Genomic DNA, 13,737 nt, shown 5'->3' on the forward strand with positions numbered 1-13,737 from the left:
TATATACTGTACAATCAAAGCTATGCAAAAAAAAATTCATGGACAAGAAAATGATTGAATAAATGCATGCGAAGTCCTTATCTCTGAGTAGTGAGATTATAGATATAATTTTCTCCATTTGTTTTTGTATATCACTATAAGACTCTAAGCTTCTCAGGGAACTCATTTTAAATAACAATTTTCGAAACAACTGATTTACTCCTTTTTTCAAGGAAGACTGACATGTAAGCCTTTTGGCCAAAGTAGAAACTGTAGCATCATGAAAAGAAGCTTCATGTCACAGGCCTATCCTGATTGGTTTATTACCAGTGAATTTTTGGAATTTTTTTACGGAGAAGAAATGTGAGTTCATTTTCCTGGCTGGGAAGGAGAGAATGCTGGAGTACAATGTTAGTGTCTGCCATAGACCAGGAAGGAATCCCAGCAGCCTCATGTGTGTTTGCTGAACCTGATGGTGGTCCAGGGTGGTCATCTGGATTCACAAGTGCTAGTCTAGTTTCTCAACTAGCTAGGAGGCTGGAAAGTTTCAAAGTCCTCATTTCTCCTAGTGTTTATCATTGACATTGCCTAGGAAACTGTCGGAAATGCATAATCTCAGGCCTGAAACAAGGTATTTGATTCAGAATTGGCATTTTAATTAGATCCCCCAGGTGGTTTGAAAGAATACTAATGTTTGAGAAACTCTGCTCTAGCCCAGCAGTTCATCTTCTGTAAAAGAGATTCCTAGCATCAAACTCCTAGTGTGGTTTTCAGAGATAAATGAGGTAATGCACATGAAAAACTTACAATGCCTGATATACAGTAAACAGTAGATAATCACAGACATTATATTGCTATCAAATTTCTCTAATATTTTCTGATACTTCATATATAAGTATATTGAGATCCCACCAAACCCATAAAAGTTCATTGGTATTTGCATTCTAAACTCAGAAGTAAACAAACTCTACCTCCTAAAACATTTATATCAACATCAAATTCCGCATAGTGAACACTGATGAGCCCAAGATCTCAAAGAACTCAGACTCATTAAGCAAAGATGCAATCATGTTAGGTTGATGAAGGAAGACTAGGGACTTAGGTATTTGCAATCATTCTGATGAGAACTGAAATAAGGGAGTTCATCGACAGAAAATCCAATTCCCCAGAGTCCCAATTCCCCAAACATTCTAACAAATTGGAGGGTTTTTTTAATTTTAAAAAGTGTCTTTATTATAAATTGGAAAAATATGGAACACTTCACAAATTTGCGTGTCATCCTTGTACAGGGGCCATGCTAATCTTCTCTCTGTCGTTCCAATTTTAGTATACGTGCGCCAAAGCGAGCACAAATTTGAGTTTTTATTAAAATTTACAGACTTTCCCCCCACCTTTCCAAACATTTTTATCTCATCCATTCTTTTTGTTCATAGCCCATGACATTTAAACTGCAGAATTTTGGGCAAATTTTGAATGAGGGCTTTAACAGACAGAAACAATACAAGGCAGAAATAAAGGAGGATGAAGTCACTTATAACAATACGTAATCATGCATTTATTTCTTAATTTCATCCATACTTAGTTTACATGTGTTATATGTGAGAAAAAATACATATAGAGAAAGGAAATGAAGGGGGGAAACATAGGTTAACAAATGTATAACACGATTAGTGCTTATATAAAAAGAAGTGATCTCTTATTGTGAAAGAAGTGGCTAAGGAGTATCCTTTGAAGAGAAAACTATCATATGAGAATCATTAGGATAATTATTTTATTTTTAGTCAGTTTATTAAGGCCCCAAGAGCATAAACCTGCTGAATTTTCTCTCCCTTCTTTAACATACCATATAAAATAATCTTTCTCATCTGTCTCTGCTCAAGGACGTTTATTTCCTTTCCATGTTGTTCTATGCACATGTCATTTTCTTCTCTGCAGTCAGAGTAGGATGCTGAGCTAATGCATTCAGCAGGGGCAGGAAGGGCAGCAGGGAGATGTATTGCTCTCTGTGCCTTAATATCCTGGCTGAACACACACCGTTAGGTACACAGCCACACATTTGGTTGACAGAGGTGCCTGTGACCCGTGCGACAGGGATTAATAGGCATCTATTCTCGGCATCTTACCTTAGTAAACCTCAGGTCACCTTTGTTGTTTGGAGATACTCCCTTATTTCCCCACCTGTGCTTGAAAACCCTCTTCTTTGCCTTCAGGGCCACTGACTCACCCTGATTGTCCTTCCTTCAAAGTGAATAATCAGAGTGAGGACAGGGTTATAATAAATGGAGAGTTGTTGCTTTCTGAAAAGCAGAAAACATTATGCTTAAGTTAAATATGAGTCAAGATCTTTACTGTAAAAGCTAGTGTTTTTGTACTCCAGGATGCAAACATTGCTTTGAATCTCTGGCCATTGGTTTTCTCTTCCATAAAGAGAAGAAACTGAATATAATCAGTCTTGTGAATAAATTCATTTCTAATCAAACTCAAGAGTCTCTAAGTGGCATCTATGTCACATTCTAGAAGTTGTTTGAATTCAGTTGTGGTGTTTTTTTTCTGCTTTTGATTCTCAGGTACTGAATGTGCCTTTAAGATTTTCTACAGTAAATTAAAAAGTTCATATCCTGTGTTTTAAAAGTAGCTTCAAGATAGAAACAGATTACCTTTTGGAGTTACGTCATTGTAGCTTTATGTCCTCGATCCTGCATAATCATTGATGTCACTGTTTCTTGTGTGTGCTTCTGTTTCAGGACTCTAATTTCTTCCAACATATCCCATTCTTGCCCTTGGCATCCTGTAAGGTGGCACTAAAGAGTTGCCTATTGTATCAACCAGGACACATTCTGTTACAAATAACAGAAGATCTCATTAAAATTGGCTTATATAAAATAAAATAGAATTTACTGGTTCTCATTATTAAGGAATTCTGGTGGTAGACATAGCTTCAGGCATGACTGGGTACAATTGCTCAAGGGATGTTATGTGTATCTTATTCATTTCTCTAATGTTGCTATTGACTGCATTGTGCCCACTGAAAATTCAGATGTTGAAGCCCAAACCCCCAATGTGACCATCTTTGGAGAAAGGGCTTTTAAGATGGTTAAACGAGATCGTAAGGATGTGGTCCTAATCCAACAGGACTGGTATCCTTACAAGAAGAAAGAGTGAGCTTTCACAGAGGAAGACCACATGAGGACACAGTCAGAAGCCTGTAAGCCAGAAAGAGCTTCTTCACCGGAACAGGACCCTGCTGACACCCTGATCTCTTGACTTCCAGCCTCCAGAACTGCAAGAAAGTAAATTCTGTTGTTTCAGCCACCCAGCCTATGGTGTTTTCTTATGGCAGCCCAAGTAGAGTAATGCAGCTTTTCACTGTGGGTTTGCTCCTCGCAATAGGTTAAAGATAGCTATAAATTCTTTGCTACCACTCCCAGGGAGAGGTGGTATACAGTTTCTGCTCTCTTGAACTCAGACTGGCCTTAGTGTCTTGCTAGGCCAATAGAATTTAAGAAACATGATGTTCTGAGATTTTTAAGGAAAGGTTATAAGAAGCCTCGTTGTTTTCTACCAGGTTCTCCTAGAATCCTCACTGTAGGGGAAGTTAGCCATGACGTATGAAGTAAATTATCCTGGGTTAGAGAAAAGCACAAATGAATTGAGAGGTGTAGCCAGTGGAGAGAATTAGGTTAAATATTTTGATCATGTGTCAGGTATTATGTAGTCCTTAATGAATAATAATGGGAAATAAGTAATGTTGGTTGAAGGCTCAATGTGTGTCAGGTACATAAGTGATTTACATAAATGCTTTAATATACATGGATTTAAATATCTACTTAATAATACATATTGTATATTAAATATATGCACATATATTTAAAGAATATATAAACATGTATTATTTAATATATTAAAATTTGTATTAATTTATATATGTGTGTATATATATATACATATATAGTTGCAGAAAGTCTATTAGATAAAATCAGTATTGTGCTTAGTTCAAAGATAGGGAAACTGATCCTTAAAAGTTAACTAACTCAACTATGGTCGTTCAAGTGTTAAATGGCAGAAAGAGGATCTGGCTGACAAGAATCCTAGTTCTCAACCACTATACAATGCTTTTTGTTCTTTCCTTGCTGCCTGATTTTATTGGTACACCGCTCCCCACCACATCAGACTTCTCTGTTAGCTTGTCTTCCCTAATTCAACCTGAACTGGCACTTTGTAGTTACTACTATTATATAATATTATACATTGCATATATGTATCACTTAATACAGCAATAATGTTCTCTACCATTTAATCGTCACCTATATTCCATTTATTAAATTGATCATTTCAAAACAATTAGTACACCTTATCCCAATGATGTTGGGAGCAGGACCCCCAAAATCTGGCCATAAACTGGCCCCAAAACTGGCCATAAACAAAATCTCTGCAGCACTGTAACATGTTCATAATGGCCCTAACGCCCATACTGGAAGGTTGTGGGTTTACAGGAATGAGGGCAAGGAACACCTGGCCTGCCCAGGGTGGAAAACTGCTTAAAGGCATTCATAAGCCACAAACAACAGCATGAGCGATCTGTGCCTTAAGGACATGCTGCTGCTGCAGTTAACTAGCCCAACTTATTCCTTTAATTTGGCCCATCCCTTCGTTTCCCATAAGGGATACTTTTAGTTAATTTAATATCTATAGAAACAATGCTTATGGCTGGCTTGCTGTTAATAAATACGGGGGGAAATCTCTATTTGGGGCTCTCAGATCTGAAGGCTGTGAGACCCCTGATTTCCCACTTCACACCTCTATATTTCTGTTTGTGTGTCTTTAATTCCTCTAGCACCGCTGGGTTAGGGTCTCCCTGACCTAGCTGGTCTCAGCACAATGATGCTCAGAGATAGATATTTTAGTCTTAACTTAGCAGAGGAGGAAGCTGAGTTACAGGAAAGTATTGATTGAAGGACATTGTAAGTAAGACTGCACAGCTGTGTGGCCAGGTGCCACTTGACTCTTATGGTTCTGAAGCACTTCCTTTGGTTAATATCAGAGCTCTCTCAGCTTTCATCACTACACACAGATGCTAAAGATTTTAGCAAGCAGTGTATAAGCTAGAGTTTCCACCCCCACTCTTGCCCTGACAGTTTCGACAGGTATTCCTTCAAAGAATGGACTGTTTCATTTGTCCAATTCATCAAAGTTCTGCCATCATTTATGTCATGCATTAAGCTACAAATGTCTTAGCCTTTGGTCTCTCAGTACAGCCTTCAGTTAAATTGAGCTGGGAATTTACAGGTGAAGGGCCAAGTAGAGAAAGAAAGCAGAAAGAAGGAAAATTTAATGTCAGTTTGCTTCATTGCTTTAGCCAAGATGAGACAGAAATATCAGGATTTATTATTACAACCTTATCTTGTCTGATATTCTGAGAGCATGTGAGCTGGAAAGTGGGTTCAGAGAGTAGATAACATACAGAAAACAATTTTGAAGCCACAGTGGAAAATCTCTATTTCTATAGTCATATCTTGCTTTGGGGCAGTTTGACCAAGATTGTTTATTTATAGGCTGGTCTCCAAATCACACATGGACATTTCAAACAACAAATCTATGTCATATGATGGACATTTTCCATCCCAAAGAGTTGACGCAGGGAATGTGTGTGATGAAGTTGGAGGCAGAATATTTTTCGGAGTCAGATACCTGGGTTGAAGATATAGTTCTGAAAGTTATTAGCTGTGACACCTTAGATAAATGAGCCAACTTTCCTGAACCTCAGTTTCCTTTCTATAAAATAAAGATGAACAGGCTTGCCTCATGAGGTAATCATATAGGAAAACTAACTATTAATAGAGACGATGTATATAAATTATCTCATGACATGTATGATTTTTATGTTGTCAAAGTAAATGATGGCTATGGCAGTTTATTAATGTGGGATTATCTTTGCTATAAGCCTGAAGTGAGTTGGAAATGTTTCTTTCTATTCAAAATTACATAAACAAAGGAGAGCTATTAAGATAGTATTGCCAACACATGAAATAACTGAAATATTTTTTAGCTGTGCTGAATTCTAGAATATTTGCCAAAGAAAATCATAGAGTGTTCATGAATATGAGTTTGTACATATGTTTGTAAATAGTATGTATATATTTTATATGTTTTATGGATATATTTCATCTATACACTCATTAAAGCATTCTTTACTCACATATTAGATCCTGGTATTCAATAGCCAATCTAGGCACAAAGAATTGTAAAATTAGAGTCTAGCCTTACGGCTAACGCCATGGGGTTAGAATTCATATTTGGTTCAAATCCTGACACACTGTTTACTATTTGTTTGTCAGGGGCCCATTTGACAAAATAAAAGCGCAGGATTTGCAATAGAATGAATATGGAATTACAAATTAACCACGACTCCTAGGTCTCAGTTTCCTCATCTGTAAAACCGGGTTTGGGTAGGGGTTAAAGAATCATGTATTTGTTTTTGGTGAATTTAAAAATTCTACTTACACTACTTAGCAGTTCTGAGCTTACTAAGAAAATGCCGCCCATATATAGTAGCCAATATTTTATTATTAAGACCCTCAAGTGCACTAAAGTATATTGCTTAGCTACAGTATAAATACTGTAATAAGAGAAAATAAGGAATCTACTGTTTGTGTATTATCATTCTAGGTATTTAAAAGTCATCTCATAGAATGGAACAAGTAGGATTTTTATTCTATTTTAAAGACAAAAACACCAAAGACAAGAAAACTTAAGCAACTTGCTGGAGGCCAGGCCTGGTAGCTACTTGACCCTTTCTGCTCAGAACACAGGAATAGACCTCTTTTTGTGAGACAGCAGTGTTCATATTGCTCCAGAGGTCAGACATGAGATAGGTAAGTTACCTTGAACCTGGGGCACAAAGAGGAGGCTGATGTCCAGAGAGTTTCTATTACAATAATTTCACACACTGAGTTAGTATGGAAAGGAATAAATCAAGATGGGCTCACAATTTTATCTCATGTTAATCCCATGGGCCCATGAAAACTTTATTTGCATGTTGAAATCAGAGAAATGTTTCTCAGTTAAAAAAATATATATGCACAGCTTATATTTTCTTGAAATATACAGCATAGCCAGAACTACCCTTTTTCACCCCCAACACATAATGGAAGGTTAAGTTCAGCAAGTATTTCACTTTTCTTATAACTCCAAATGAAGAAAATCAACAATGCAGTGGCGATGATAAACGATGGTTGGCACTTGTCCTGAGCATGAGTGTTTCACAGGAAGTAGAGGGGATTTTGGCAAAGGAGGGCCCTCGAGCTCCATCAAAGGTGGCAGCTGCATCTCAGGTCCTGCTCATGGTTGCCTTGTGAGTGCCTGCTTCCATCTTACCATAACTTCTTCCAAGCAAAGCCTCATATCAGGTTGTTTTTGATAAATATCCCACTTTTTTAAGCATTGGGAAATGACTTTTTAAACTATGCTGCCAATACAAAGCTGATTCCTTCTTTTAATTTTACAAACTCCACATAGAGCGAATTATTTATCTTTTTACGTTTAACTAGCAGCAGAGTAGGTCCTAAAGCCCATGTCCACAAGACCAGACTCAGTTGTCTCAGTGATTAGATTAATAAAATGTTCAATGGATTCTTGCTGCATATGTCCATGCTATGGTTATCCGATAGTCAGCTATGTGCATGCCAAGCCAGGCGTGGGGATGTTGTAAAGCTAATTAAACACCCTGGAATGAAAATCTTTATTGACCAGAAACCCATATTCAGAAACTTTCATATTTCTATTAGCTATACTTAGAAAGATATGGGATTCATTTTCCCACATGAAAGCAGAGAAATAGGCACGGCTGTGCTGGATCCTTATGTAATTGAAAGTCTGCGGCATGTCATTGAAATCCCTCTGTGGGCTCTGCCCTGTGAAACTCTACAGTTAAACTCACTTGTCTGTATATACCTACGCTCTAGTCACTTCACTTACTTACACTTCCAAGAACATGCATGCTTTTTTTTAATACTAAGAGCTGCAGAAATGTATTTTTCTTTTTGTAATGTCCTGTACTCCTTATTCAGCTTGGGAACGCTTTTTTGTCTCACATTAACTTTATATGTTTAATATTTTTAAATTTCAGAAGCTTTTGTGGTACAAGTGGTTTTTTGTTATGTGAATGAATTGTATAGTGGTGAATTCTGGGAGTTTAGTGCACCCAGGAACCATGTTTTGATGCTAAAGTCTCAGCAGATCTTTCTCTGTGAAGCCTTATTGAATTTCCTACCCCTGAGCGTAATTCATGAACTCTGTTTGCGCAGTCCCTGAGTCAGACAGTTGGCCACTAATGATTTAAATATATGTCTTCCTAACTATCCTGTAATTTCCTCTAAAGCCAAAGCTGTATTCTATTGATCTTGAAATCTTTGCTGTAGTGGGTCTTCTAATATTTGATAGGTACTATTCTTGATAATTAAATGAAAGAATTGTGTATTTCTTTTTACTATTATCTTAGGTTCAGGGGTACATGTGCAAGTTTGTCACATAGGTAAACACTCGTCATGGGGGTTTCTTGTACAGATTATTTTATTACCCAGTTATTAAGCCTAATGCTAATTAATTATTTTTCCTGATTCTCTCTCTTCTCCCACCTTCCACGCTCTTCATAGGCCCCAGTGTGTGTTGTTCCCCTCTATGTGTCTATGTGTTATTATTTAGCTCCCACTTATAAGTGATAACATGTGGTATTTGGTATTTGATTTTCTGTTTCTGCATTAGCTTCCTAAAGACCATGGCCTCCAGCTTCATTCATGTCCCAGGAAAATACGTGATCTCATTATTTTTTATTGATGCAGAGCATTCCGTGGTGTAGATGTACTATAATTTCTTTATCCCATCTGACATTGATGGGCATGTAGGTTAATTCCATGTCTTTGCTTTGTGAATGGTGCTGCAATGAACGTGTGTGTGCATGTGTCTTTATAATAGAACAAATTATATTTCTTTGGGTATATACCCAGTAATGGAATTGCTGGGTCTAATGGTATTTCTGTCTTTAGGTCTTTGAGGAATCGCCACACTGTCTTCCACGATGGTTGGACTAATTTACACTCCCACCAAAAGTGTATAAGCATTCCCTTTTCTCCACAACCTTGCCAGCACCTGTTATTTTTTGACTTTTAGTAATAGCCATTCTGACTTGTTTGAGACAGTATCTCATTGTGGTTTTGACTTGCAGTTCTCTAATGTTCAGTGATGTGGAGCTTTCTTTCATATGTTTCTTGGCCACATGCATGTCTTCTTTGGAAAAGTGCCTGTTCATGTCCTTTGCCCACTTTTTACTGGAGTTGTTTGCTTTTTTCTTGTAAATTTGTTTAAGTTCCTTAGAGATGCTCAATATTAGACCTTTGGTAGATGCATAGTTTGCAAAAATTTTCTGCAGGATGTCGGTTTACTCTTTTGATATCTTCTTTTGCTGTGCAGAAGCTCTTTAGTTTAATTGGATCCTATTTGTCAATTTTTACTTCTGTTGCAATTGCTTTTGGCATTTTCATCATGAAATCTTTGCCTGTGCCTATGTCCTGAATGGTATTGAATGGTATTGTCTAGGTTGTCTTCCAGAGTGTTTATAGTTTGGGGTTTTACATGTAAGTCTTAATCCATCTTGAGTTAATTTTTGTATATGCTGTAAGGAAGGGATCTAGTTCCAATTTTCCGCATATGGCTATCCAGTTATTCCAGCACCATTTATTGAATAGGGAATCATTTTCCCATTGCTTGTTTTTGTCAGGTTTGTTGAAGATCAGATAGTTGTAGGTGTGTGGTCTTTTTTCTGGGTTCTCTATTTTGTCTCATTGGTCTATGTGTCTGTTTTTGTGCCAGTACCATGCTGTTTTAGTTGTTATAGCCCTGTAGTACAATTTGAAGTAGGGTAACATGATGCCTCCAGCTTTGCTCTTTTTGCTTATGATTGTCTTGGCTATTTGGACTCTTATGTTCCATATGAATTTTAAAATAGTTTTATCTAGTTCTGTGAAGAATGACATTGGTAATTTAATGGGAATAACATTGAATCTATAAATTGCTTTGGGTAGTGTGGCCATTTTAATGATGTCAATTCTTCATATCTCTGAGCATGAAATGTTCTTCTGTTTGTGCCATCTCTGATTTCATTGAGAAGTGGTTTGTAGTATTTTTACTAATAATAGATTCATTCCATGACCTCTAATTAAATATATTTTTTCTTTTTCAACTTTTATTTTATTATAACTATTGTTATAAACAATTGGTTATTTTAGATTCAGGGAATACATGTACAGGTTTGTTACATGAGTAAATTGTGTGTTGCTGAGCTTTGGTGTACAAATACTTTCATTACCCAGGTACTAAGCATGGTACCTGATTGGTAGTTTTTTGACCCTCACCCTCCTCCTATGCTCCATGCTCAAGTAGGCTCTGGGTTTCCCTTTCCATTTTTGTGTGCATGTGTACTCAATATTTAGTTCCCTCTTGCAAGTGAGAATATGTGTTACAGTTGGTTTCCTGTTCATTAATTCACATAGGCCTTTAGTTCCATCCATATTGCTGCAAATGGCATGACTGTTCTTTTTTGTGGCTGCGTAGTATTCCAGAGTGTATATGTACTATTTTTTTTTTTATCCAGTCTGCCATTAATGAACATCTAGTTTGATTCCATGTCTTTTCTATTGTGAATAGTGCTGCAATGAACATGAGAGTACATACATCTTTTCAATGGAATGATTTACATTCCTTTGGGTATATACTGAGTAATGGGATTCCAAGATCAAATAGTAGTTCTGTTCTAAATTCTTTGAAAAATCGCCAAACTGCTTTCTACATCGGCTGAACTAATTTACATTCCCACTAGCAGTTTATAAGCATTCCTTTTTCTCCTCAACCTTGCCAACAATTGTTATTTTTGACTTTTTAATTACACCTATTCTATTTTGAGATAATGTCTCATTGTGGTTTGGATTTAGATTTGTCTAATGATTAGTGATGTTGAACATCTTTTTCACATGCTTGTTACGCTCATGTATGTCTTTTTAAATACGTGTTCATGTTCATTGTCCTTTGTAGTTTCTTACATACCTCAGAAGTATCTGTTCCTGTCCTTTGCACATGGGGTTATTTATTTTTTGCTTGTTGATTTCTTTAAGTTCCTTATAGATTCTGAATATTAGACTTTTGTCAGATGCATACTTTGCAAATATTTTCTCCCATTCTGTAGGTTGTCTGTTTACCCTGTTGATAGTCTCTTGCTGTGCAGAAGCTCCTTATTTTTATTAGGTCTCACTTATCTGTTTTGTTTTCACTGGAATTGCAGTGGATTTTTCACAGATGACTCTTCTAAGTTAAACTACCTAATGTTGGCAATGGGTTTTTCATAGATGACTCTTCTAATTTTGAGGTATGTTCCTTTGATTCCCAGTTTTTAAGGTCTTTTACGTAAAAGAATATTGAATTTTATCAAAAGTCGTTTCTGCATCTAATTTTTTTTTGTCTTTTAGTTCTGTTTATGTGATGAATCACATTTATTGATTTGCATATGTTGGACCAAACTTCCATTGCAGGAATAAAGCCTACTTCATTGTGGTGGACTAACCATTCGATGTGCTGCTGGATTGAATTTGCTAATTTTTTTTTTGAGAATTTTTGTGTCTATGTTCACCAGGGATATTTACCTGAAATTTTCTTTTCTTTTTTTTTTTTCATTTTGTCTCTCACATGTTTTGGTATCAGAATGATGCTGGCCTCATATTATGAGTTAGGGAGGAGTCTCTCTTCCTACATTTTTTGGTATAATTTTGGTAGGATTGGAGTCTGCTCCTCTTTATACATGTGTTAAAATTCAGCTGTGAATCCATCTGATACAAGGCTTTTTCTGGTTGGTAAGTTTTTTTTATTACCGATTCAATTTTCAAACTCATTTGTTTGTTCAGTTTTTTTCCACTTTAATCTTAAGTGGGTACATGTTTAAAGCTTTCAAGTTTTTCCTGCTTTAATCTTGAGAGGCTATATGTTTCCAGGAATGTATCCATTTCTTTCATGTTTTCTAGTTTGTGTGCATGGAGGTGTTTATTATAGTCTCTGAAGGTATTATTAATATTTTGTTTTTCTGTGGGATTGGTCATAATGTCACCTTTGTCATCTCTAGTTGTGTTTATTTGGATAGTCTCTTTTCTTACTCTTCTTAATTTAGCTAGCAGTCTATCAATCTTATTTATTTTTTTTACCAACTTTTGGTTTTATACATCTTTTGTATGTATTTTTTTGCCTGTCAATTTCATTCAGTTCAGGTCTGATTTTGCTTATTTCCTTTCTTCTGATAGCTTTGGGGTTGGGTTGCTCTTGTTATTCTAGTTCCTCTAGGTGGGATGTTAGATTTTTAATTTTAGATCTTTCTGTCTTCTCAATGCAGGTGTTTAGCACTATAAACTTCCCTTTTAACATTCTTTTAGCTGTGTTCCAGAGATTCTGGTATATTTTATCTTTGTTCTCATTAGTTTCAAAATTTTTTTTGATATCTTCCTTTATTTCATTCTTTACCCAAAAGTCATTCAAGAGCAGGTTGTTTAACATTCACGTAATTGTATGGTTTTGAGAGAGCTTCTTGGTATTCATTTCTAGTTTATTGCACTGTGGTCCAAGAGTGTGACTGGTGTAATTTCATTTCTTGAAGTTTGTTGAGAATTTCCTTATGGCCAAGCAAGTGATTGATCTTAGAGTATGTGCCATGTGCAGATGAGAATAATATATATATTTGTTATTAATGGGTGGAATATTGTGTAGATTTCTGTTAGGTCCATTTAGTCAAGTGTTGAATTTAGGTCCTGAATATCTTTGTTAATTTCCTGCCTCAACGATCTCTCTAACCCTGTCAGTGGGCTTTAAAATTTTTTGCAAGTGTTGTCAGATATATTATCTCAATTACTCAATTTGGATTAATATAATATATTATATATTATAATATATATATTAGACCCTTCACCATGTGTTTGTATAATATATATAAATATATAAATATATAATATATAAATATATAAATATATAATATATGAGATATATTATATGATATATAGATTTGTATATGATATATAAATATATAATATATAAATATATAATATGTAATACATTATAACATATATATTATATATTATTACATTTATTATATTAATTATTACATATATTATATATTATAATATAGTTTTCTATGTAATATATTTTATAATTTATAAAATATCCTTCACCCATGTGTATCTTTGAGTTTCCAATGTTACACTATCATAATTTCCAACCTAAATTCAATAGTAAATAATGCTCTTTTCTTCTGCAGTCTCTTGCATTGATGTAATTTTTGGTATATATATGCATTGAAACTATTTTTTTAAAACTATTGGAGCTGAAAGCTATGGTTTGTTTTCACATTATCTTGTTTGCTATTTACAGCAATCTTTTAAAGAAGTTAGAAAAGGTGAGAAACTCCATTTGATTGACAAGAAAACAATCTTTAAGAAGTGGACTTGCTGATGGTCACAGGGCTAGCGAAAGGTGAGCCTGGTACAAACAACATTTAGTGGCATAAAATGTAGTTGTCCTGTGTGTGAAAGTTCCATAGGGAAGTAGCTAGAGGAAAGTGGGATATTCATTATCAATAAAAACAATGCAGCCTCCCAATGGTGATATAGTCATCCATTGTTAAATTTTGGTCTTGAATAAACCCTAAGCTGTGTTTAAATGACTGATGAAGATATT

At 35.5% G+C, this 13,737-nt stretch overlaps 1 non-coding gene across 1 annotated transcript; it reads right to left on the bottom strand.

The window, feature by feature from the left end:
* Positions 1 to 1,223: 1,223 nt before the first annotated feature.
* On the bottom strand, positions 1,224 to 1,329 carry LOC112134865 (U6 spliceosomal RNA). Its single transcript, XR_002916197.1, has one exon. It is a non-coding gene; the product is annotated as a U6 spliceosomal RNA (small nuclear RNA).
* Positions 1,330 to 13,737: the final 12,408 nt, after the last annotated feature.

This window comes from Pongo abelii, chromosome 7 (assembly GCF_028885655.2).
Source record: "Pongo abelii isolate AG06213 chromosome 7, NHGRI_mPonAbe1-v2.0_pri, whole genome shotgun sequence".
NCBI classification, from domain to species: domain Eukaryota; kingdom Metazoa; phylum Chordata; class Mammalia; order Primates; family Hominidae; genus Pongo; species Pongo abelii.